The sequence below is a fragment of the Felis catus genome, chromosome E3 (genome assembly GCF_018350175.1).
Source record: "Felis catus isolate Fca126 chromosome E3, F.catus_Fca126_mat1.0, whole genome shotgun sequence".
Taxonomy (NCBI): Eukaryota; Metazoa; Chordata; class Mammalia; order Carnivora; family Felidae; genus Felis; species Felis catus.
The window spans coordinates 14,966,331-14,989,279 of record NC_058383.1 but is presented as its reverse complement, the minus strand read 5'-3'; the positions used below and the strand labels follow the sequence as shown (position 1 = coordinate 14,989,279).

At 49.0% G+C, this 22,949-nt stretch overlaps 1 protein-coding gene and 1 long non-coding RNA gene across 10 annotated transcripts in view; both read left to right on the top strand.

The window, feature by feature from the left end:
* Positions 1-22,949, top strand: part of CALN1 (calneuron 1) — a 529,481-nt gene that overhangs the window by 164,895 nt on the left and 341,637 nt on the right. The window lies entirely within an intron of this gene.
* On the top strand, positions 321-7,791 carry LOC123382669. 4 transcript variants are annotated; one of them, XR_006591354.1, is made up of 3 exons: positions 321-331; positions 7,207-7,211; positions 7,651-7,791. It is a non-coding gene; the product is annotated as an uncharacterized LOC123382669 (long non-coding RNA). The 4 variants fall into 4 exon arrangements; XR_006591353.1 differs by lacking the exon at positions 7,207-7,211 and adding an exon at positions 2,858-2,861 and having other exon boundaries at positions 7,691-7,791; XR_006591352.1 differs by lacking the exon at positions 7,207-7,211 and adding an exon at positions 2,858-2,861 and having other exon boundaries at positions 7,671-7,791.

The following is a 22,949-nucleotide window of genomic DNA, read 5'->3' as shown; positions in this document are numbered from 1 at the left end:
GTAAAATTGGGTTTGGGGAATATCTATGGATTTCAAATGTCTTGGCTAACCTTGATATCATTTTTTCTGATAATAATCATGAGCCAGTTGATTTTTAAATTTCAAATGTGTTTCTCCAGTATTTCTGGAAGTCTCTGAATGTGTGATCATTTATTTCTTTGAATTGTTTACCAATAGATGAAACCTGACATTTCCACTACGGTGGATTTTATTTTCTCAATAGCGTATAAAACATTGTGAATGTATCCCTCTCATTCCCAAAGGTTAAACATACATTTAAGATTTGAAACTCACACATAGAATTACCGTATGATGCAGCCTGCTCTTCTGAGTATATGCCCCCAAAAATCTCAAACAGATGTTGGTACAGCCATGTTCATGGCACCATTTTTCACAATAACCAAAAGGTGGAAATGACCCAAATGTCCATCGAAAGGCGAATGGATAAACAAAATGCGGCATAGACACGCAATGGAATATTGTTTAGCCTTGAAAAGGAAGGAAATTCTAACACCTGTTACAACACGGGTAAACTCTGAAGCCATTATGCTCAATGAAGTAAGCCAGTCACAAAAGCACAAATACAGTATGACTGTACTTATTATATGAGGAGGCATTTAGAGTCGTCAGATTTACAGAGACAGAAGACAGAATGGTTGCCGGAAGTTGAGGGGAGGGGGGACGGGGTGTTTTTGTTTAATGCGTAAAGAATTGCAGTTTGCGATCATAAAAAAGTCCTCGAGGTAGATGGCAGTGATGGCTGCATAGCAGTGTGAACGGATTTAATGTCACTGAACTACACACTTAACCATGATTAAAATGGCATCAGGGAAATGCAAATTAAGCCACAATGAGATATCACCTCGCGTCTGTCAGAATGGCTAAGATAAAAAGCCCAAGAAACAACAAGTATTGGTGAGGATGTGGAGAAAAAGGAACCCTCGTTCACTGTTGGTGGGAATGCAAACTGGGGCAGCCACTGTGGAAAACAGTATGGAGGTCCTCAAAAAATGAAGACTGGAGGGGCGCCTGGGTGGCTCAGTTGGTTGAGCGTCTGACTTTGGCTCAGGTCATGATCTCACGGTCTGTGGGTTCAAGCCCTCAGGCTCTGTGCTGACAGCTCAGATCCTGGAGCCTGAATCGGATTCTGGGTCTCCCCCTCTCTCTGCCCCTCCCCTGCTTGCATTCTGTCTCTCTCTCTCTCTCTCTCTCTCAAAAATATAAAAAAAAATTAAAAATGAAATGAAAACTGGAAATCCCATATGATCCAGTAATTCCACTACTGGGTATTTACCCCAAGAGTTTGAAAACACTAGTTCAAAAAGTTATATGCACCCCTATGTTTATTGCAGCATTATTTACAATAGTCAAATTATGGAAGCAGCCCAACTATCCATTGATAGATGAATGGCTAAAGAAGATGTAGATATATATACAATGGAATATTATTCAGCCATAAAAAGAATGAACTTTCGCCATTTGCACCAACATGGATGGGTCTAGAGAGTATAATGCTAAGTGAAGTAAGTTGGTCACAGAAAGATAAACACCATATGACTTGATTCCTATGTGGAATTTAAGAAGCAAAACAGTTGAACAACAAAAAAAAAAGCAAAAAAATGGACTTAACTATAGAGACCAAACTAACGTTTACCAGAGGGGAGGTGGGTGGGGGGATGGGTGAAATAGGTAAAGGGGATTAAGAGTATACTTACCATGATGGGCACGGAGTAATGTACAGAATTGTTGAATCCCTGTATCGTACACCTGTAACTTGTTAAATAGAACACTGTACGTTAACTATGCTGGAATTAAAATTTAAAAAAATGGTTTAAAAAAAGGAAAGAAAAGGGGTGCCTGGGCGGCTCAATTGGTTGGGCGTCCGACTTCAGCTCAGGTCATGATCTCACAACTCGTGAGTTCGAGCCCCGCGTCAGGCTCTGTGTCGACAGCTCAGAGCCTGGAGCCTGCTTCGGATTCCGTGTCTCCCTCTCTCTCTGCCTCTCCCCCAGTCACGCTCTGCCTCTCTCTGTCAAAAATAAAGAAACATTAAAAAAAATTTTTAGGGGCGCCTGGGTGGCGCAGTCGGTTGGGCGTCCGACTTCGGCTCCAGTCACGTGCTCGCAGTTCGTGAGTTTGAGCCCCGCGTCAGGCTCTATGCCGACAGCTCCGAGCCTGGAGCCAGCTTCCGATTCTGTGCCTCCCTCTCTCTCCGCCCCTCCTCCACTCTCTCACTCTCTTTCAAAAATAAATAAACATTAAAAGATTAAAAAAATTTTTTTCTAAAGGAAAGAAAAAAGAAAAAAAGTTTTTAACTGCATAACCCATTATCATAGTGGCCTATGCTTTTCAGATCTCATGCGCTGCCTTTGTAGACAGAGGTATGGCTGCATTATCGTCTCAGTCATTTTATTTTATTTTTTAATTAAAAAAAAATTTTTTTAACGTTTATTTATTTTTGAGACAGAGAGAGACAGAGCATGAAGGGGGGAGGGGCAGAGAGAGAGGGAGACACAGAATCTGAAACAGGCTCCAGGCTCTGAGCCGTCAGCACAGAGCCCGATGGGGGGCTCGAACTCACGGACCGCGAGATCATGACCCGAGCTGAAGTCGGACGCTCAACTGACTGAGCCACCCAGGCGCCCCCATTTTATTTTATTTTTTATTTATTTTCTTAAGCTTATTTATTTTGAGAGAGAGAGAGAAAGAGAGAGACAGTGTGAGTGGGGGAGGGGCAGAAAGAGAGAGAGAAGGAGAAGGAGACAATCTCAAGCAGACTCCACACCATCAGTGCAGAGCCCCGTGCGGGGCTTGAACTCGCGAACCGTGAGATCCTGACCTGAGCTGAAATCAAGAGTCTGGTGCTTAACTGAATGAGCCACCCAGGCAGCCCAGACTCTTAGTCATTTTAGACATGAGAGTGTGTTTTGTTGGATGTATTTGAACCTTCTTTGTTTCTGCATGAGCAGGGGTCGGGGGAAAGGGTGGCGCTCTTGCCTTTGTTGACTTTTAACAAATGGTTACAGAGGGAACAAAACAAAAACACCCAAAACCTGCAGTGGACGGGTCCAGAAAACATTGCTAGCACTTTCATGTCGGCTCATGCCAGGCACGGTCTGGTCCCAGGTACGTGCCTGCTGAATGGGTGGGTGCTGTACAGAGTACAAGGCAGATGATAAAGTAATGTGATTCCCCTACTGGAACTAAAATATTCCAATTCAGCGAATGTTAGCTGAGAACCTCCTAGGTGCCAGAGAGCGTAGTTCATACTGGGTCTGAGTTGAAGGGGTGAAAAGATAGTTTAACCCCATTTCAGTGCATGGAGAGGGGCCCCTGTAGACAGTGATGATGATTGTGGCAATGGATTATGAGGGACGGTCCCTGCGGCAGAAGTATGAGGTACAAGGTCAGAGGAGGGGGATTAATTCTTTCTGAGGAGGCTGGTGGGAGCACTGTTTCCTGGAAAGGTCCCTTGACTGAGCTGGGATTTAAAGGATCGGGTACACAGGTCACTCTGAAATCTAGTTCAGCCCAGTGGGATTGAAGGACCTGCAAATTAATCATCTTTTCTCTAAGAAAGCCGCCTTCGCTCCAGGAAGGACTCTTTTTTGGGGGAGCGGTCTTGAGCCCCTTGAGACATCCTCAGGAATATACTCCATGGTGACAAATCTCTGTCTTTGGAGGGCAGGAATAGTTTTAGCATCAGCTACTGGCTGTTTTAGGGTCAAATTGGGTGGGCCAGTGACTGACCAAGTTGGCCAGACCACTTGTGTCATTATGCAGTGACCAGGTTGATATTTATTCCTTGTCACTGGCTTCGAAGGACATTCAGAAGAAGGTTCTCCCAAGTGTCTGGAGCAATGACAGCAGTAGTAGGTCCTGTGGCTTCCTTAAGTGGCCCCCATGCTCACTGGAGAGCCTGTTGAAAATATCAGTGTCGAGGGGCACCTGGGTGGCTCAGTCGGTTGAGTGACCGACTTCGGCTCAGGTCATGATCTCATGGTTTGTGGGTTCGAGCCCCGCATCGGGCTCTGTGCTGACAGCTCGGAGCCTGGAGCCTGCTTCAGATTCTGTGTCTCCCCCTCTCTCTGCCCCTCCCCTTGCTCATGCTCTGTCTCTCTCAATAATAAATAAGCATTAAAAAAATTTAAAAAAAGATCAGTGTCGTGTCATTATAGTTAGAACTTTAGGGGAGAGTCCTCTCCAACATTGTCTAGCTATTCATGCAACAAAATGAGCTTGTTGGAAGAGAGTGTCACTCCTATTTAAGCTTAAAACTTGATTTCAGTGCTACAGTGACACTCAGGCAGAGCTTAGATTCAGAATAGACACCAAGTCCTGTCTCCTTTGTCCTGAATTTGCATTTTCCCTACCTCTCCTGATCTCCAATTTCTAAGGCTAGCCTACTTTTGGTAGGAGAGGCGTTTTGAGGGTGGTTCTGTTGGTTTTTACAAAGGGGGTGTTTTGTTGTAAACAGTCCGTGCTCTCTGCTCCAAACCCTGCTGATGTTGAGGCACATTTAGTGTTAGCTGGTGAGGGCTGGGCATGCTGAATCATTTGACAAACCACGGTTTTGGCTTCTCTGTAGAACCATGTTGGCCAACTGAGTCAACTGACCTACAAGCCCACTTAGCTTGGGGATTTAGAAAATTAACACCTTAGAAAAGTGATCTTTGAAGAGTTTAGAAAGATTTTTCTGTCTTCATAGAAAATGTAGTAGTACTTTAAAATTTTATTATGTGTTGATTTTCCTACTGTGCAGGGTTACTACATGCAGGAAACAACAGAAGCAAAAGAATATCATTCCAGCACTTGAGGTGTGCTCAGGAGCTGGGGCAGCAGAGCACCATAGAATATTCGAACAGGAAGCACCAGGAGATGTGTTTAGAAAAAATGGCGTGGCGCCATGTTACTTGAAATACAGGAGATGGGCGTAAACTTGCACAGGATTGTTAATTGTCAGTGTGGGTCAGGGGTCTGAGACCTCTTGGTTTTCCTCCATGGCCTTGTCTAGTTTGGTACGAGGGTGTCTGTGATGGGTCCTGTGTCGTTAAAGTCTGTTTGTTTGTTTTTTTATGACACTTCTTATACCATGAATTCCTATGGAACAGGTGCTGGCAGCTTAGGCTTCTTGTTACTTGTTCTTGTAGAAATGAAATGTGTTTCCCTGCATAGAGCATGCTCTAGTTAAAATTAAAAAGGCAAAGAAAAAAAGCTGAAATATCGAAGCTCATTTTCGATGTGCCTTCATAACCAACATAACTACTCCTGAGCAACGATTTTAATGTTTCCCAAGGCTGACACCCACAGACCCCAAACAGCCAGTCCTCACCTGGAGCTTTGGGGAGCGCCCCCTGTCCTTCATAGGGCTTCCGTTTCCCTCACAAGCTTCTGGAAGCTGCCTCTGCTCTCAGAGCGCTTCACCATGCTAGATTATGCACATGTATTACCCCGGTAAAAATCTTCTCTTTTATGTATTTGTTGCCAACAATGCCAGGCAGAGAGGGCCATGACATTGCAGGCTCTTCCATTTCTCATGTTAGCATTTCTTGGGCACTCCTTATTGCTCGGTGTCATCTCCCTGGTGTCTGCAGTCTCGCTTTTCTTCTAGATTTCCACATGAGCGGCCAAAGGAACTCTAGCTGTGGAGGGTCTAGGGAAGGGTCCTTCTCTTTTTTGCTTTTGTGTTAGGCATTTGGGGAAACTTCTAGGAGATGGGGGCTCCAGCTAAGGGCCTTATGGCTCTTGAGTGAAGCCAAGCCACCCTCTTCAGCCCTTCTTCCTGTCGTGATGCTGGGCCCTTGTCCAGCTGGGTGTCCCATCTCCACAGTCGGCCTGCTGGTCTCCCAGTGATCCCAGTTCCTGCCTCTACCCCTCCTGGTCTGCTGCTCTCAGTGGCAGGTGCAGGCTGCCTCTTTGGTCCTGTGTTCTTCCCCTTGTCTTCCTTACCCAGGATAAGGACCACTGACAGCAGCTCCTGGCCGACAGACACTTGCCAGATGTTGGCATGATGCCTCAAGTCCATTCTATTTCCTCTTATCGGCATAGTAAGGATCCCTAGCTCGTCAAACTTCATCTTCTCTGCACATCAACTGAATGGCGTAGAACCAGGTTCTGGAAGGTGTCCTGGGACATAAACTTGCTCCTTCAATATAGACCTCGAACGTTGCACTGATACCTAACGTTTATCGAGCCCTTCTGTGTGATAGATACTAGTACCTGCATTCTATCATTTAAGTTGAAACCAGTGACACCCCCATTCCCTCTGCTTCTCTTTCCCCCCTCCCCTCCATAGCACAGTTAGCTCAGAGTATTTGGTTCTGCCGGTAGGGATACTCTGATGTTGGGGAGGGGCTGGCATTACCCACCATTATGCAAAAGAACGGTCTGCAGCCCTGAACTCCCAGTGAAAGCAGATGAATGACAAGGTTGGCCTCCTCGTTGCCTCTTTGCTACCGTTTTGATGGGCAGGTTTTTCTTACTGCTTTCCTGGTTTATTAAAAAATATTTGAACCTCTGTATTCTGTGTCCCTGTAGAACTTCCTTGGGGAGAGACCACCCCATTTTGTTGGTTTCTTTCTCTAGTCGATTTGGTTGGCAGATGAGCCAGATGGGTAAATCTGAACACTATTTGAGTAGTTTCGACTATGGGCATCTTGTGAATTCCCTTTCGGCCCTATAGGCCAATCAAATATTCGTTAAAGACTTCATTAAAGACTTAATAACAATACTGAAACTTAATGAGCCCTTCCAGGATGTGATAGGTGTTGTGTGTATAACAAACCTTCGAAGTTGGTACAACTGACAATCTCTTTGCAAAGGTTAGGTGATTTTTGTGAGATGTTGCAGCTAGTAGGAGGTGGGGCCAGGATACAAAAGCAGGTCTTTAGTACTCCAGGGCTTGGTCCTAATCAGGACACGGCCCTACCTTGGTGCTGGTTACTCACACACATAGTCAAGTGTGTGACTATGGGGGTAGGGAGTCAGCAAGGCTCAAAGGGACAGTTGGTCACAACTTGACCTTCCAGGATTGTGTGCTAAGTTGGGGAGACGAGGCAGAGCCCTGATTGGCAGGTTTAGTAACAACCTTAGACACCAAGATGAGGGATGTCCTGGTGAAGTCCGGGGTTCCGGAGAACTTGAGAGCTTTCCCACACGTTTAGAAATGTGCCAGGTCCCCCGAGGGGGCCCCGAGCACTTTTATAGTCTAGGTAACGAGGGCTGCCTTAGCCTCCTTCTCTGCTCCACAGCACAGCGTGTGGGGCTCCTTCTGGTGGGCCCGTGACGGCTTTCATTTGCAAGCCTGTCTGTGCTGGTGTTAAATAATTTGTATACCCTGGAAATATTTCTTTAGGAGTTGCCTCCAAAATGGATTTCTGTGAAGCAAATTATTTTTAAAATGCGCCAAGGGAGCTCAGTATTTAAAGAAGTTCCATAAAGCATGGTCACACCCTAATTTGTCTGTTCTGTGTTTTTAATTTACTGTGTTTCTTTAAAGCAAGTTAAAAAAAATTTTTTTTTTAGGATGTGAGGGCGATCTGGCCGCGACATCTGTCACCCCATTGATTGCCAGGGTTGATTTGGCTGATCTGGCTGGCTAGGCGGGTGTCCCCTTCCTCCCTCACCTCTCCATGTGCGTCCCTCCCAAAGCTGCACGCTCGGCCGAAGAGGACGACCTTCCCCGATAGAGGAGGACCGTTCTTCGGTCAAGGGTATACGAGTAGCTGCGCTCCCCTGCTAGAACCTCCAAACAAGCTCTCAAGGCCCATTTGTAGGAGAACGTAGGGTAGTCAGGCTTCCAAGGCTCCAGACACATCCAAATGAGGCGCTGCACATGGCAGTCTGCCTTTCTTTAAAATAAATAAATGAAAATAAAAGTAAATTTTTTTTAACATTGATTCATTTTTGAGAGACAGGGTGAGAGTGCAAGTGGGCAGGGGCAGAGAGAGAGGGAGACACAGAATCCGAAGCAGGCTCTGGGCTCCGAGCTGTCAGCACAGAGCCCGAGGCGGGGCTCCAAGTCACGGACGGTGTGATCATGACCTGAGCCGAAGTCGGATGCTCAACTGACTGAGCCACCCAGGTGGCTCTTCAGAGCAAGTTTTAGCCAGTATGTCGGGACATGCTGAAATATTGCTTCTCTTCTAGTCCTTCTATTCCTCTCCACCATCACACGGTTCCCGCTGGGGCAGGTGCTGTGATCCCAGGAGCCGGGACGCACGGAGGCTTAAACTCCAGACGGTCTCCTCCCTCAAGAACTTGGGAGGATCAGACAAGTGGACTTTAGCAATGGGAACGATAGTTCAGGATTTGTGACCAGGTCAACCTGGCAGATGAGCCTCGTGTGTGTTACCTTGCAGGGGATGCATGGCTGGCTGGTGGCCTCTGGGGAGGGTCTAATCTTGGCTGGGCTCTCAGGGAAGTTTCCCTTCTCGACATCCAAAGCAGACCTCTCTCCGTTTTTGCCCGGACTCTGCAAGGCTCTGCTGGCCTCTCTCAATTCGCTGTCAAAGCTTGAGGCTACCCGAGGCGAGCTCTTGTCAACCTTACCTTTTTCCCGTGAATACCTGTGTCCGTTTTTATTATCATGCTCTTGCTCTTGTCTCTTTAAAAAAATTTTTTTCTAATGTTTATTTTTGAGAGAGAGAGAGACACACACACAGGGTGCAGGTGGCGGAGGGGCAGAGAGAGAGGGAGACACAGAATCCGAAGCTGGCTCCAGGCTCTGAGCCGTCAGCACAGAGACGGACGCGGGGCTCGAACTCCACCAACCACGAGATTGTGACCCGAGCCGAAGACCCTTCATCGACCGAGCCACCCAGAGGCCCCAACTTCTTTCTCTTGAAAGGAAATGACTCTTCTCTTTGTTAACACCATGTCCTTCGCATCCTTTAATTCTCCATCCCTTCCCCCCCAGTCCTAATCTACCATTTACCCCAGTGCTCCCCCAAGCGTTCAAGCGTGTTCGGGAGCCTTCGATTCTAAGAAATGCTTTTCTTCCTCTCTGCTCTCTGACCAAGCTGCCATGTAGCTCCTCTCCTTGCCTTCTCCATCTTAACACGGGTCTGTTCTTTTCTACTCCTTTATTTCCACTCACCCTTTGCAATCTGATTCTTGCTGTCGCTACAGTGTCGAATCAGCCCCTGGAGGGGTCCCTGGTGGCTTCTTCAAAACCCTCCTCTCCTTTGGCTTGTCTGTCTTCTGGTTTGCCTCTTCTCCTTCTTCCAACCCCTAAACGTGTCTGTTACTCGAGCTGTCTGTCTCCTGCACACTCTTCCCTACCTTGCTGGTGCTTTTGGCTTTCGCCTTGGCACTCGGGTGTCCCAAAGTGGTATCCTTGCCGCCACCTGCACTCCTGTTTGACCCAAGCTTTGAGCCTTGCTCGAGGCTCTCACTGAGCTGCTCCGTGTCCCCACCTCCTCTGGGCACCCTGCCCCCGCCGCGGCAACCAGCTCTCGTGACCCCCGTGGATGGCATCACTGTGCTCCCATGGGCCAGGCTTATTGTCCTCTTTGGGTCTTCTCTGTTGGATCTTGCCTCCGGGCGATTGCTAAGTGACATAGGGTTTATCCACCCGCTCTCCCAACACCACCAGCTCCTCCACACGCCCTTCCCCGCTAGCCTGCCTCCCCACCTGTTCCCCGCTCTGTTCCACATGAATGGTGCCCTTCTTTGGAAAACTATCTCTTGAGGTTCTCGGCCCATGTTTAATCAGATTACTTGTGTTTTTGGTATTGGGTTACAAAAATGCTTTTTGTAGTTTGGATTTTTAAAAAAGTTTACACGCACAAGATGGGGAGGGGCAGAGAGAGAAGGAGAGGAAGAATCGGAAGCAGGCCCCAGAGTGTCAGCGCAGAGCCCGACGAGGGGCTCGAACTCATGAATTGTGAGATCACGACCTGAGCCGAAGTCAGATGCTTAACCAGCTGAGCCACCCAGGTGCCCCCAAAATTCTTTTTATATTTGGGAATGTTAACCTCTTATCAGGTGAAATCGATTAAGGGGATTAAGAGTACACTTATCTTGATGAGCCCTGAGAAATGTACGGAATTGTTGAATCATTGTATTGTACACCTGAAACTAATAGAAGACTGTATATATTATTTTTTTCAAAAAAGGAATAGCATCCTTCCTGGCCACCTGCTGCCTTCCTGCTGTTACTCCAGGGCGTCTCACACACTCCAAATATCAATATCAGACTCTCCCTCTTAGATCTACTCTCACCCTGACATTCAAGGCTTTCCACAACACGGCGCCCATACTGATGTCTTTTTTCTTTCTTTTTCAAAAATGTGTATTTATTTTGAGAGGCGGAGTGCAAGTGGAGGAGGGGCAGAGAGAGAGGGAGACGCAGAATCTGAAGCAGGCTCCAGGCTCCGAGCTGTCAGCACAGAGCCCCCACGCGGGACTCAAACTCGTGAACTGCGAGATCATGACCTGAGCCGAGGTTGGATGCTTGACTGACTGAGCCACCCAGGTGCCCCCGTGCCTGTATTGATTTCTTATCGCTGCTGTAACCCATTACTACAAACTTAGTGGCATAAATTAATCCAAAGCTGTTACCCTGCAATTCTGGAGGTCAGAAGTTCGAAGTGGGTTTTACCAGGCTAGAGTCAAGGTGTCAAAAGGGCCATGTTTGTTTTGGAGATGCTGGGAGGGCGTCCGTTTCCTTGCCTTTTCCAAGTTCTAGAGACAGCTGCCTCTCCGGGGCTCGTGGCCCCTTCCTTCATCCTTCAAGGCAGTATCAGTATCTTCCAAGAGTTCTCTCTCTCCAACTCTCCTAACTTCCTCTTCCATCTTTTTTTTTTTTTTTAATTTTTTTTAACGTTTATTTTTGAGACAGAGAGAGACAGAGCATGAACGGGGGAGGAGCAGAGAGAGAGGGAGACACAGAATCGGAAGCAGGCTCCAGGCTCTGAGCCATCAGCCCAGAGCCAGACGCGGGGCTCGAACTCACGGACCGTGAGATCGTGACCTGAGCCGAAGTTGGACGCTTAACCGACGGAGCCACCCAGGCGCCCCTTTTCCATCTTTTAAGAACCCTTGTGTTTACATAGTGCCCACTGGGCTAATCCAGGATAATATCCCCCAACTCAAGGTCCCTGATTTAATCACATCGCCAAAGGCCTTCTGTTCTGTGAGGTGACATACTCACGGGTTCTGGGGACCAGGGCATGAACATACTTGGGGAGATACTTTTCTACTTACCACAGCACCCAGGCTTTCTTCCACACTATTTTTTCTTTCCCCTCCATTGTATCTTTTGTGCTGGACAAACAAAATAAGACAATAAAAATAGCAACCGACAGGTGTGGAGTGTTTGCAAAGGGCCTTCCACACATAAGTTCACTTAAACCACACGGCTAGGGGCGCCTGGGCGGCTCAGTCGGTTAAGTGCCCGACCCCGGCTCGGGTCATGATCTCAGAAGTTTGGGTTCGAACCTCATGTTGGGCTCTGCTCTGGTGGTGTGGAGCCTGCTTGGGATTCTCTCTCTCTCCCTCTCTCTCTGCCCCTCCCCCACTCACGCTGTCTCTGTCTCTCTCAAATAAACTAACAAAATAAAAATAAAAAAATAAACCCCACACCTGTTGTATAATACCAATTATTGTTTCATTTCACAGGCGAGGAAACGGAAGCTCAGAGAGGCAGTTTGCTCAAGGCCACACACTAATGGATAGTGGAGTTTAAAAAGAAATAGTTGGATTGAGACATACTTTATATACTATGAAATTCGCCTGTTTTAAGTGTCCAGTTCAATGATTTTTCATAAATGAATCGAGGTAGGCGTACATTACCACAATCGAGTTTTAGAAAATATCTCTCACCCCCAAAAGATACCTAGGGAAGCTCTTAGTGCATTGGGGAAGCCAGACAGTTAAACTAATTATTATTTAAAAAAAAATTTTTTTTTTAACGTTTATTTACTATTGAGACAGAGAGAGACAGAGGATGAACGGGGGAGGTTCAGAGAGAGAGAGGGAGACACAGAATCTGAAACAGGCTCCAGGCTCTGAGCTGTCAGCACAGAGCCCGACACGGGGCTCGAACTCACGAGCCGTGAGATCATGACCTGAGCCGAAGTCGGACGCTTAACCGACTGAGCCACCCAGGCGCCCCCAGTTAAACTAATTATTGTCTGATGTTAAGCTCAGGACTAGTTACTTATGGGTAACACAGAATGTGGGGGGAGGGAACCTTTCTAGTCCCTGGAAACAGGGCTTTGCCTCTTTGGCCAGTCTACTAAGATGAGATAAATAGCTGTTGGGACCACAGACCTTCCTTGACATGGGCCCAACGCTGATGTTTTGACCCAAGTTCCTGTGACAAGGGAAGGCAGAGCTGCGTCGAAAGGCACTCACTGCAGGGGTTCAATATTCTAAACCCTGTTGTGAACTGTTCTGGTTTGCCGTGAACTTGCAATCTGACATTGGAGGGAGTTCAGCAGGAATGAGACCAGGGGTCATAGAGAGCAAAGCCCCTCTATGGGAGGGAGTGCGGGTGGGTCCTGGGACAGAGTACCTGTCCCGCCTGCCGAAGACCTGCAGCCTGACACCCACGGTGTAACGTAGGAAACGCTATCCCAGTTTCTGGTGCCTCTGTGTCTCTTCCTCGTAACGGTACGGAGACTTCCTGCCCTCTCTCTTTTCTCCGTGGAAGGTGCAGTTGGCCGTGATCGCTTTCATCCTGTCCGTGTGAATCTGGGACACACGTGGATGGTGGAGTTTGACTTTTGATGGCATGTCTGGGCGGGGGGAGTCCTCATTATGCAGGGCGTTGATGCTGGGTCACCTGGCGTGGCTCTCTCTTCTCCGCCTTTCCTTGCAGGGAAGGAAACAGACCCAAAGGGGAAGGGAAGGCTTAGCTAAGAATGTGCCAGACTCCGTTCCAGGTGCTTGTGTGCTTTCTGCCACCGGGTCACCAACCAGAAGACAGGCGGGGTCTTCCTTATTTTGCAGAAGAGGAAATCGTGGCTCAGAAAAGAGTCCCGGCTTCAGGAACAGTTTCCCACTGCTATTTCTTTCCCCGTACCCTTTTGCCTCGCAGAAAATGTGCACAGTTTAAATCGCCTGCCTTAGACATTGTGGGGGCTTGCTAAGAGTTCAGAGCGGCCGGGTTTCATTTTCTTGCAAAGAGCACATAGAAGTGGGGAATGCACAAGATGGTGTGACATTTTAATGCCCTTTCAGTGTAAATTCTACAAAATCATCAAGGTAGCACCGAGGGCTCGGCTTTAAAATAGAATACACACTGAATTATCTGCCTTCAGAGACTGAGCACTGCATGACCTTCCTGTCGAGCCGCTGGTCTTTGGCACACAAAACTGAAAACGACCCCTTTCACTGCCTATCTGTTCCTTTGGAAGATGGATCGACACGGCTAAAATTCCCTACTCACTTCTTTGTAATGGCCCTTTGGGGATGTCATTTCCCAGCCCCATCCCGGTGATTGGAGACGGGCTCGTAGGGGAAAGTTGGCCGGAAGGAAAACAGGCGGCGGGTGGCAGGGAGCACCAACCTGCCCGAGGTTTGCCCTGCCGGCCTGGATCGCGACCCCGGTGCCCATGGCACCAGAGTCTATGAAGGGCAAGTTCAGGGAAGGCGCTGGGACTACCCTGCTCTTGTTAAGCAGAGGAACTGGGTTCCTTCTGTTCGCTGGGTTTTATTTCTAGCATGCTGTACAGCAGTGGGAGAAACCAGTCGTTTCCTTTCTCCCCCTATAATGTCTATCAAACAACCCGTCACCTTTCATACTCCTCGTGAGCCAAAGGAGCGGTTTCTTCGCGTGGGCTCGTTTCCTGTTTTCGGCGCATAGATGATGCTTCCTTTGCGTTTCACCTCCTCCAGGGCTTTGGAAGTGACTCCGCTGGGGTTGAAGTTCTCCTGGTAGGTTTTGGGCGTGCTGGCTCCAGCCACGGTTTCAGACCAAGGTCAGCTCTGCTGTCCCCTCCGCCTGACGGCAGCGCACCAAATACATGGCGGCCAATACATGCCATCTTCGTTCTGTTTTACTGCCGCTGTGCCAGTGCCAGTCGCTTTCCTGGGACCCGGAGCTCACCCTGGGCGGCAGACCTTTACCACCGGGTGTAAAGAAGGTCCTGCGGCACGAGTGAGGAATCCGCTCTGCCTCCCCCAAACCAGGCTCCCACGTGGTAGGGCCGAGGTTCCTAAGGGAGAGCACGCCAGCATTATCAGGAACCGGGGAGCAGTTCCTAACACAAGGGCCGGGCCGCGTGCCCCAGATTCTTACGCAGAGTCTCTGAAGAAGCAGGGGGCAGGCGAAGTGTCATAATGGCCTTGTACAGCCAAACAGCCAACCAAACAAAAATCCTGCCATGATGGTTCTATTGTGCCCCTTGGTAGTGAGGCCGACTTGTTCAGAAAGACTCGCTGGCTTTTTGGTGGGTGGGCACCGATGTTCCTCTCCGGTGGGGGGATGGGCAGGGCTGGGCTGGGGCATTAGAGACAATTTGGCGGGGGCGGCCTTAGCTGGGGCCGCGTGTATCATGGTGGCCACCAGTGGGCCATGAGCCATGCTTTCCAGCCTGTGTCCTCGTGACTTGAAGGTCGTAGAAATTCCTCTTTGTTAGGACTTTGGTTCATTTGGTTCTCCACTGGCATCCAGTGGGAGGTCCAGAGACGCTGTCTCGAAGGTGACGGCCAGATGCCATTTTACCTTGGGACCAACTTTCCTTGACTGAGGTCAGTACATGCCCTGGGTCCACACCTCCGCTGTGCTTCTAGGACAGAGGTGTAGTTTATAGCTGAGAAGGCACAGGCATGGGAGGCGAACAGGACTCCTCCGTTTAGGAGGGGAGACACAGGGCCACTGACAAGGTGCAGAGGTGTAAATGCTCGTGACCGAGGTTCCGTCTCGCTTGTAAAAAAAACCCTATACGAAGGAAGCATGAAAATCGCTGTTTTATTTCAGTACTTGATAATAATGAATCTCTCCAATGGAACCACTCTTCTTCTTCTTCTTCTTTTTTAATCACACAATAAGAACTCTATTACCCAAAGTGTTTCTTGTTCTATTGAAGCTGTCAGGAATCGCAGTGCTAAATTCAGTCCCTGGCTGTAATGATTAGATCACTCCCTGGTATCTGGTGGCAACTCTTTCTCTGCCCCTTTTATCCCCTCTCCCCCCTTCCATTTTTATTTTATTAAAAAAATTATTACTATTATTATTATTTTAAATGCATTCTTTTCCTACTACTTAAAAAAATTTTTTTTAATGTTTATTTTTATTTTGGAGAGAGAATGAGAGAGCATGAGCAGGGGGCAGGGCAGAGACAGAGAGAGAGAGAGAGAGAGAGAGGGAGACACAGAATCTGAAGGAGGCTCCAAGCTCCGAGCTGTCAGCAGCGAGCCCGGTGCGGGGCTCGAACTCACGAACTGCAAGATCATGCCCTGAGTTGAAGTCGGATGCTTAACCGACTGAGCCACCCAGGTGCCCCCCATTTTTGTTTTTAATTGTCCTCCCTTTTTTGTGGGTTTAGTTTTACAGGGATATCAAGGCTTTTTAGTCCTTGGGAAGAATGTGAGGGTAGAAATCCTAAATGAGTGAGACCTACTGGCCAGTTCAGTACCCTCCGCCCTCATGTTACTTCCTCTATTCATTTTCCCCTTAGATATTTTGCTCCGGGTTACGTAATTCATCTAACATTCAGAAAATAAACTCCTTGTCTTGGTTAGACTCACTGCAGCCCTGAGCAGGAGGCGCGAAGCGGGTTCGGGTCAGATTCTGCCTGGTGGGGCAGGCACAGGTTAATGGAGGGTCTGAATGGAGAGCGCTGCCCCGGAAAATACAGCTAATGGAGAAATGCCTTCACCTTCAGTTATTTGGCACTGAGCTGCATTTCCGTTTCTTCCTGATCATAAGTAATACTCTGATGAGCTACTATAGGAGAAATCTTTGCCTGTATTAGTGGTGGGGTTTTTTGTGCATTTTTTTTTTAATTTTTTTTTTCAACGTTTATTTATTTTTGGGACAGAGAGAGACAGAGCATGAACGGGGGAGGGGCAGAGAGAGAGGGAGACACAGGATCGGAAACAGGCTCCAGGCTCTGAGCCATCAGCCCAGAGCCTGACGCGGGGCTCGAACTCACTCACGGACCGCGAGATCGTGACCTGAGCTGAAGTCGGATGCTTAACCGACTGTGCCACCCAGGCGCCCCTGTGCGTTTTTTTTAAAATCCAGACTTGTACCAGCAAAAACACTGGGTCAATGTGTGTAAACGTTATGGGTTCTTATTAGCATTGCCAGATTGTTTCTCCGAATGTTGTCAATTACTACTGCCACCGACCCCGTGTATGCAAATTCCCGTTTTATGGCACGTTCACCAATATTGTGTTCACGGTTTTAAAGTTGTTGCCGATTTGGTAGTTTGAAATAATATGGTATTTTGTTTTACTTTGATTACTAGCGAGATTGAATTCTTTTTTCCTATGCAGAGTTAAAGTGCTTTCCTGCATTCTTTGATATGTGTAGTTTTGGCGAGAAGGTAGCTCTTGCCTGTCCCAGGATTTTGTTTCTCACGCTGACCCTATTGACATCTCAGCCATGGAGATTTCTCCCATTCATATAGGACGTTCTCTTATACATATGTAATTTCCTGTTCTATTGCCTGTGTGTGTATGTATATGGGCATACGTGTGCATGCATGTGTATGTATGCATATGTGTGTGCATGTGTATGTGGGTGTGGGGGAGTGTATAGATGCATATATATGATATATGTGTCCGTGTGTATGTATTATGCATGTATGTGTGTATCCACGTATATGCATGCAGGTATCTGTGCATGTACATGTACATGCATATGTGTGCATGTGTATGTGTGTGTATGTGTTTGTATGCACGTATGTGCATGTGGGGGGGAAGTGTATTGGTGCATATATGCGTGTGTCCATGCATATGTACGTATGCGTGTGTGTGCATGTGTGTGTTTGTATGCATATGTGTATGCATGTGTATATATACGGGTGTGGGGTGTATAGGTGCATACGTGTGTATGTCTGTGTGCATGCGCGTGTGTATACATGTGTGTTTGCACATGTGTGTGTCTTCATGAATTTTAATGGAAATGTGGGTCGGGGTATTACATGTTGCTCTCCATGTTGACTCAGTTGACTCTTCAGTGAGGGGCACTAGGCTCAATTACAGATGGCTGCGCGGCTGCCACTGCAGAGGAGTTTTTCATGTTCTGTGCTGCTGGTCAGCTCTTAGTGACTGAAGGTAATTAAGGAAGGGAAAGTCTGAGAGCTTATTTAATGCCATGCATATTCGGTCAAAGTGCGCGTCATTGGACTCAGAGTCAGGATGGGGAAATCCCGATGGGGCGGTTTCCGGTTTGAGTTGTGTGCGGCTGGTGATACCTGCATCCAGCTGTTCTTGGAACAGCAAAATCCATGTCTCCCCATCCCCGAGGACTTTTCCCCTGCAGACTAGAACAGATGAGGTGAATTTAGCCAAAGTACCACTGAATGGATAAGGAGGCACACCCCCCTTCAATTCGTATGTTGAAGCCCAACCCCCGATGTGATAGTGTTCGGGGGTGGAACTTTCAAGATGTGATTGGGTTTAGATAAGGTCACGAAGGCAGGTTCCCCCACGATAGGATTAGCGCCCTTAAAAGAGTTGGAAGAGTCTCCAGAACCTCCTGTCGCCATCATGTGAGGACACAGGCAGAAGGCAGCTGTCTACCAACAAGGAAGTGGGTTCTCACCAGGAACTGAACCGGGTGGCATCTTGATCTTGGACTTCCAACCTTCAGGATTTTGAGACATGTATGTCTGTTGGCTAAGCCACCCAGTCTGTGGCATTTTTGTTATAGCAGCCTGAGGAGACTAAGACAGTGCCTCAGAGCTCATGTTTTGTGGGGTCAAATCACTAATATCCGTAAGAAGGACTTGATTACTGTGATGACCCTATTCTTCCTGGTGCCCCCTTCTGCTTCTTTGAAGGATGATTATGTTTATTTAGACCTCACGTACTAATGCAAAATGATGTTTGTTTTTGGAGCGTTCTTTCTCAAACGGGCTGTTTTCGACGTGGCCAGATTTCCATGGTAGAGATGTCCAGCCAATCCCCCACTCCAGGGAACAGACCCCAGTCCATCACAACAGACCCGCTGTGCCAGTCACTTGTCTGGTGCTTCTAGACATGGCGGTTTGGACCCAAAGATACCTGTTACATCTCATTTTCTTCCCCCGCATTTTCCTTGACCTGAGCCTTTAGGTGGCTCTCTGGCCAATTCACTTATTTGGCAGGACTTGGCGCCTTCAGTTTTGATTTTTCTTTTCAGTTTTCCGTATTTTGCTGTGGAAGTGGTGACGGGGCCCGGGAGAGAGTGCCGTCGGCCCGGACAAGTGCTTTATGGCGGTATTTTCTGTAATCCTGTCTGGGGCTGGCAGTAGTGGTACTGTGAGTAGCAGGATGCCCGGCCCCAGACTTGCTGCCTCCCGGAGGCTCCTCAGTCCTGTCAGCCCCTGGGGTTTCCTTCCACCCTGAGAAGCTGGCTGTGCCACACTCCATCTCCTGGAACCCCCCTCCCGTTTGGCCACATCCAACACGGCCTCAGGGGGAGCTGGGAGGTGGGACTGGCCCACAGCTTCATCCGCGGAGAAGCACATTCCCCCCGAAAAGGTACTTACTGCCACCTCTCTGACTCCTTTCTGGTGTCCTCACTGGTTTCCGTAACTTTTGGCCACGTGCACATGTTGCTTAAAAAAGCATGGCAAGGGTGCCCCTTTGGAGAAGAGCTTGGGGGCAAACGCTCAGCTATACTGTCCTGTGCTTTATTCTGGGATCGGAGGCGCACCTGGCCCAACTGGGTGCCCAGTGCCCACCAGAAAGAGGGTATCCCCGGCTCTAGCCCATGTCAGACTTCAGGAGCAAGAAGACAGGTGAGGGAAAGAAAGTGATGTGAACATGACAGGTACTTACCCCATGCTTCTTAGGGGACCATGCTGATCGTTTCCCACCCTTGGAGGGTTAAGGGACCTTCCACTTGGGATGTGCTCCGTGACAGGTTCGAATACTGGTCCCTCCCAACATGCTCTTGTCCTAACCCCCGGAACCTGCGAATCTATTGTACATCGGAGGGGGGGGGGGATTAAGATTGCGGACGGGATGAAGTTTGCAGGGCAGCAGGCCTCGGGATAAGGAGAGTATCGTGGATCATCTAGGTGAGCCCTCCACAGAGCCTCTGCCCAGGGGAGCCTCAGACCGTGATGGAGACCCGATAAAGTCTTGGCCGGACCGGTGGGCAGTTTTGTAGCAAAGACTGCAAAGCAGAAGGCCCGGGTTGGGTAGAAATGGCCCGGCCCAAGCACCGCGGGCTGAGTCTGCCCAGGGAGGGTGGATCCGGAAGGTGCTGCCGCACCCGCGGGTTCTTTCTTGGAGGTGTAACCACAGCTGGAGCGGCCGGTAGCTACTTTGGAGCTGTATCTTGGTTTTAGCTCTTTCGAAGTATTGCGGGACAACGGCGATCTCCCGTGGGGCTTCACTGTCCTTTCCTCCCTCCGACTTGAGAGTTTGGGAGAGGTTCTGAGCAGTGTGCCCTTTCCGTTCTGGCCAGTCCCGTGTGAACGTGACCTCATCGGGCAGGGTAGGCATTGCCGAGTGGACGGGATTCAGCTGCTTCTTTTTTTATTATTTTTTTAAACATTTGTTCATTTTTGAGAGAGAGAGAGAGAGAGACAGCACGCAGGAGGGGCAGAGAGAATCGGAAGCAGGCTCCAGGCTCTGAGCTGTCAGCACAGAGCCTGACGTGGGTCTCGAACCCACGGACCGCAAGATCATGACCTGAGTTGAAGTTGGACATTCAACCAACCGAGCCACCCAGGTGCCCCGAGATTCAGCTTCTGCACCACCGCAGATCCACGTGCCCGGGCCTTGCTGGCTGAGGCCAGGCTCCGGGGCAAGGCCCGTGCTTGTCATGTGGTTGTAACAGCTGTCACCTGTGTGTCCCTGCTGCTTCAGACCACAGGCTCCCTGTGGCAGCTGCTCCCAGGCCCTCAGCTGGCCAAGCGCATGTCCCAAGAGGGCCTTTACCCGCCACCCCTCGTGCCTCACCTCAGTTGCTATCACCCTAAGGTGCAAGATGTCGCTGAACCCTCTCTGGGCTCACACACAACCCAATAGTGCGGGGTGTGGGATGCGGGGTGTGGGGCTGGAGCCGGTGGGTACATTCTTCTCCCTCCCGGCCTGGGACACACCATTCTGGAGCAGAGCACCCTCACGAAGGTGTCAGGTGAGGAGACGTGGCCGTGCAGTCCCTCAGAGTCACTGTACCCTCTTCCCTGCCAGGGTCCCCTTTCTGGTCACTCTAGCTCTTCTGGGATTCTGTCTCCCCCATAAAATGTTAGCCCTTAAGCTTTCTTCTTTTCTTTTAAGCAACATTACTGAAGCATAACGTATATACCATAGAATTTACAGCCCCGTGCAACAGTCACCAAAATCAATTTTAGAATATTTCCGTCACCCCCAAAACACCCCTCGGGCCATTTGCGGCCATTTTCCCCTTCTACTTGCGGCTCTGGGAAAACACTAATCTGCTTTGTGCTTCTTTAGATTTGCCTTTTCTGGCCCATAAGATTTTGCCTCTGGCTTTGTGGTTTAGGGAACCCAGGTTAAGATGCAAAGCAAAATGATCCAGAACATTCATTGGTCTCCAAGGATGGTCGCTGGGCCTCCTCTGGCCTGGAAGCCAGAGTGACCATCCTGGGCAGCTTGCTACGAGTTTTGAGAACAAGGATGATGTGTTGACAGATTTTAGTTATTTTTAATTAGGACACGCGCTGCATTGACAATGATCATAACGAGGCGTGATAGAACGTGTCTTAGTGCTAGAAAGATTTCTGCCAAAATAGTCCCATTTTCTGATTTTCATTTGGATCGGAAGTTCCTTATCTGATCACATGCTGGGGGGAAATGAGGGTCTGGCAGCCAGGAGGGCCGGTGGTTCCTTTAGTTTCCTCGGTGTTTTTGGGCTCCCACACCAGAAATTGGCCTCACGGATGTTCTTTGTGCCAATGGTGATCCACGAATGGTTTTGTGTTAAGGTGTTTTGCTCTGGAACTCTCTACAGGTCAATGTGCTACCCTCTTGAGAAGCATGTTTATTTTAAGTTAGGCCTTTAGCATCTATGACCGAAGGTGCAGAAACTGTTTTGGAGTAGCTGTGGTGGGGGATGGGGCTCTCCGCAATCCTGGGTCTGAGGCCTTCCCCCCTCGCTTCCACATTGGATAGGTTCAGCCCCTGGGTGGTATTTAAGACACACGTGAGTGGGGGAGGGGCTGACACAGAATCCGAAGCAGGCTCCAGGCTCCGAGCTGTCAGCACAGAGCCCGACGCGGGATGCGAACTCACGGACCGCGAGATCATGACCTGGGCCAAAGTCAGATGCTTAACCGACGGAGCCACCCAGGCGCCCCATCTTCTTTAATCTTCTTAACCGCACTCCTGCATTTCCATTTTAGAGATGTGGAAACTGGCCCAGCTAAGGGGCAGCAGAGTGTGAATTCAAACCCAGGCCTGACCCCCCCCTTGTGGCCCATCGTGTCATCGGCCGGCAGTGTTCAAGGGGCTCCCGTTTTAGAAGCACGGGACAGAAATACGAACAAGTGCATCCAATTAAGTTTTAAAATAATAGCTACCATTTGTTGAATATGCGTGAGGTGCCAGGCACTGTTTCTCGTGCTTTGGCTGTGTTATCTAGTCTTATTCTCGAGAAGATCTGTGGAGTCCTTTCTGTCTGGATCGTCGTTTTACCGATGGGCGTGCCGAGGTTCAGGGGGTTAGACACCTCGCCGGAAGCCAGGAGACAGGAGACCTACTGTTCCGCCCGGTCTCTCACAGGCGGTAGGAGAAACGGAGCTCCGCGGGGCACGGATGACAAGCTGGCCGGTGCTGCCATAGAGAGGCAGGAGGAGGTATTTCAGCCGGGCCCCAAGATTAGCAGAGGTTGGGGCGCCTGGGTGGCTCAGTTGGTCAAGCGTCCCGACCCTTGATCTCAGCTCAGGTCGTTATCTCATGGTTCGTGAGATCAAGCCCAAAGTTAGGCTCTGTGTTGAGTGTGGAACCTCTTGGGATTCTCTGTCTCCCTCTCTCTCTCTCTCTCCCTGCCCATCCCCCCCTCTCAAAATACATAAATAAACTTAAAAATAAAAAACATTAGGAGATGTTTGTTCACCAGGTAGGCAGGGAAGAAAACTGGAGGGAAGGGCATTCTAGGCAGAAGGGACATCTTCGCAAAAGCAAGGGTATGGAAAACAGTGCACGTGTTTGGGGAACTGTACCAGGCTCCCCTTGTCTGGAGCATGGGTTTGGGGAACTTAGCTTCCTGTGTTGGGATCATGGACAGGGCGGGAAAAGCCGGGCAAAGACTTGAGGTCTGGAGAGGTGGGGAGGGACAAGTCAGGGACAGCCTCGAGGGACAAGTCAGGCACAGCCTTGAGGGTTTGGCTATGGGGAGCCTGAGCTAATTTTGTTGGCAATGGAGAGCCTTTGGAAAGATTTAATTAGAGGTGTAACAATTAGATTTTCGTTTTGGAATGATTACTCTGACGACTCAAAATATCTTAACACAAAATAATTTATTCTTCACATGTACAAGACTCCCAGGGGATGGAATACACACAAGAGAAGTCTAGTCGGGGTGGGGGTAGGGGGGACCAGGAAAAATGGAACTGTTAGCATACACCGAGAGCCTTCTAAGAAAACCCCTATCAGCACGCCAGGAGGTTTGGATGGTGGCACCAAAAGGGAGAAAGGAAGAGGGGGTGAGGAAAACCTTATGCCAAAGGAGAGAATCCAGACATCAATGATTCCATTCCCGTGCAGTATCCAGAACAGAGAAATCTATGAAGGCAGAGTGCAGATTAGTGGTTGTTTAGGGGGTGTGGGGGGGTAGGGGGGTGGAGGATGATGGCGGAAAGGCATGGGGT